Raw genomic sequence first — 3399 nt, 5'->3', positions numbered from 1 at the left:
TCACAGTGGCCAGTGCCAAATGCTTCAGTGGAAGTGATCAGAACAGGACAGTTTATCAAGTGATGCATCCTCTGTCATCCAGTCCCAAGCTTCTAGCAGTCAGAGAATTATGGACACCAAGAGAATTATGGACCCTGATGATCTTGGCTAATAGTCATTGATGGACCTACTCTCCATGAAAACTTATCTAATTGTTTTTTTTAATCCAGTTATACTTTTGGCCTTCATAATATCCCCTAGCAATGAGTTCCAAAGATTGACTGTGTGTTGTGTGAAGTAGTATTTCCTTATGTTTGTTTTAAACCTTCTGCCTAATAGTTTCATTGGGTGACCCAAGTTCTTATGTTATGCAAAGGGGTAAATAACACTTTCCTATTCACTTTCTCCACACCATTCATGATTTTATAGACCTCTTTCATATACCCCCTTAGTCATCTCTTTTCCTAACTGAACAGTCCCAGTCTTTTAAATCTCTCTTCTTATGGAAGCTGTTTCATACCCGTAATCATATGTTGCCCTTGTCTGTGTTTTTTCCAATTCTAATATATCCTTTTTGAGATAGGGCGACCAGAACTGCATAGTATTCAAGGTGTGGGCGTACCATGAATTTATATAGTGGCATATTTTCTGTTTTATTATCTATCCTTTTCCTAATGGTTCCTAACATTCTTTTAGCTTTTTTTACTTTCACAGAACACTGAGGAGATGTTTTCAGCGAACAATCCATGATAATTCCAAGATCTCTTTCTTGAGTTGTAACAGCTAATTTAGACCCTTAAGTCCTAAGTACAACCTGTACAAATCCTGAGTAGTGCTCATCATGTGAGTAGTCCCATAAACTATTCATGTGAGTAAGTAAGTGTTATGCTACTCAAAGTCAGTAGGGGGTTGCCATATTGGACCATTAGTTATTGAAACATAATATATTTGTTGCTTCTCCAGCAATTGTCATGGGGGAACTGTTCAGCAAAACACATCTGCTAAAGAACAGCACCTGGCGTCCAGGCTCAAAACTAGACTGAGAAATAACAAGTGATCGTGCGGAATGTACCAACACCAACAGGTACTGACCTTTCTCTGCTAAACAAACTGCCAAAAGATCAAAGTCTGGAACAGTAGTAACAAAAGGTAACAGTTGGTAGTAACAGTTGGTGTCAAGAATGGAGGCAGTGATCATTAGTACGCCACCTGCATGTTCAGTTCCAGCGATAGCAATCACTAGGCCAGCAGCAATGAAGCACAAAGGGTCTGGTAATGACAGGCTCAGGACAGGAAAGTGAGAAGAGTGGCCTGGCTGAAACACTGAATCTATTTTAGAGGCAGATTACTTACAATAAACTTTGCCCTCTGGCCAATAATTCCAGATCCCCTATAAAAATCTGACTGCTGCTGGCTAAGCAAGAAAAAAAAACCCTCCAAAACAAATCCGACCCTTGTGTGCCAGGTATGCATAGCTGTGTGTGCACCAATGCAGATCTGTCAGCCATAAACCTGCCACATCATGACAGCTGCTATTGCTATACTTAGGAAGGGGGATTAAAGAGAAAAGTCAATAGCAACCCAATTAAGAAACTTTTTTTTAAATTCTTTTGGAGTTCCCAACGCTGCCTTCTTCATTTACTAGAGAGGACCAAGAAAGAACTCTTAAGGGTTTAACAAACAGGTTAACTTCCTGTGCCCAGCATTTCTTCCAAATCATACCATATTAATGTGGTAATTGAAGGAGCATATCTCACTCACACACACAACTTTCCTGCTTCTAACCTCAGTTTCTCTCTCACACTGCATAGTGGAGCTAAGGAAAAAAGATATAGGGCCCAATTCTCTGCTCTCGTGATGCCCCTTTATGCCATTCCAGCAGTGTAAGTAGGCTGTTAATTGAGTGGAACTGGATCTCAGGGAATACCTCTGCCATTAAAAAAGTTCCCAACGTGGCACAAAGCAAGTAGAACAGCTCTATATTGACTTCTGTCCCTCTCCCAAACTCCAACACAGAATTCTCCTGAGGGCATGCCAACAATGGAGAATGAGGCGGCATGGCTGGAGTGCCCTGTGCTCTGGCTGTTCTCAGGTGAGACTACTCTTAATTCTCACCATGGGCCATCAGATAGACCTGTAGGCAGCACCATAATATAGTTACATTTGCCTCACACAGCGACATGTGTCTAGAACAGCAACAGATAATCAGGGTCTTAGAACTGGAGCCTTAGGCTGACTCCAGCCATTTGGCTTTGGATACACTTCCTTTTGCAGAACTGGGCTACTGTGCCTTGCAGCTAAGGTTACCCATTTGTTTGCCTGAGTTGGAGAAAGGATTGCCTGTGAGCGCAGACATTGAGCTGCTGAAAGCAGGTCCCCTCACATCCCCAAAAGAACTCATCAACGGGAACATCAAAACCATCGCAGAGTACCCGGAGGAGGAGGATGGGCGCAAGGTGAAGATCATCCGCACCTTCTTAATTGAGACCAGGAGGCCTCCAAGGATGTGGCTTGGCGGAAGAACTGGAAGAAATTCGGCAACTCTGAGTTTGATGCTCCGGGCCCCAATGTAGCCACGACCACAGTGAGCGATGAAGTCTTCATGACCTTCATCACCAGCAAGGAGGACCTGAACTGCCAGGAGGAGGAGGACCCCATGAACAAGCTGAAGGGGCAGAAGATCGTGTCATGCTGGATCTGCAAGGGCGACACTAGACGATGCACTGCCCCTACAAGGACACGCTGGGCCCTCTGCAGAAGGAGCTGGCTGAGCAGCTGGGCCTGTCCACAGGCAAGAAGGAGACGCATCCAGGAGAACCGGAGCTGGTCCAGGCCCAGCAGAGCAAAATGGGGAAGTAGGTCCCGCCTAGCCTGCGTGACGGAGCCAGCCACCATAGGGAATCCATGCAGCCCAACCACAGGGCCGATGACAACGCCACCATCTGGGTCACCAACCTGTCGGAGGACTCGCGGGAGACCGACCTGCAGGAGCTGTTCTGCCCCTTTGGCTCCATCTCCAGGATCTACCTGGCCAAGGATAAGACCACGGGGCAGTCTAAGGGCTTTGCCTTTATCAGCTTCCACCGGCACAAGGATGCTGCCCGCACCATCGCCGGCGTCTTCGGCTTTGGCTACGACCACCTCATCCTCAATGTGGAGTGGGCCAAACCCTCCACCAACTGAGGCCAGCACCCTGCCTGCTCCTGCTTCAGGAACAGTTGATGCTGTTGGGAGCCTGGGTCATTAATAAAGGTTTATTCCCCCCCCCCCCCCAAAATAGTGGCATTTAAAGTTGTTACGGTTATAGAATCATAGAAATGTAGGACTGGAAGGGACCTTGAGAGATCATCTAGTCCAGCCTCCTACTCTGAGGCAAGCCCAAGTAAAACTAGACCATCCCTAACAGGTGTTTCTTTAACT

The 3399-nt window shown here is 46.2% G+C and overlaps 1 pseudogene; it reads left to right on the top strand.

Annotated features, from left to right (window-relative positions):
- The first annotated feature begins 1160 nt into the window (after positions 1-1160).
- On the top strand, positions 1161-3175 carry LOC140918000 (eukaryotic translation initiation factor 3 subunit G pseudogene; annotated as a pseudogene).
- The last annotated feature ends 224 nt before the right edge of the window (positions 3176-3399 follow it).

The sequence above is a fragment of the Lepidochelys kempii genome, chromosome 10 (assembly GCF_965140265.1).
Source record: "Lepidochelys kempii isolate rLepKem1 chromosome 10, rLepKem1.hap2, whole genome shotgun sequence".
NCBI classification, from domain to species: Eukaryota; Metazoa; Chordata; order Testudines; family Cheloniidae; genus Lepidochelys; species Lepidochelys kempii.
This window is presented reverse-complemented; position numbering and strand designations above follow the sequence as displayed.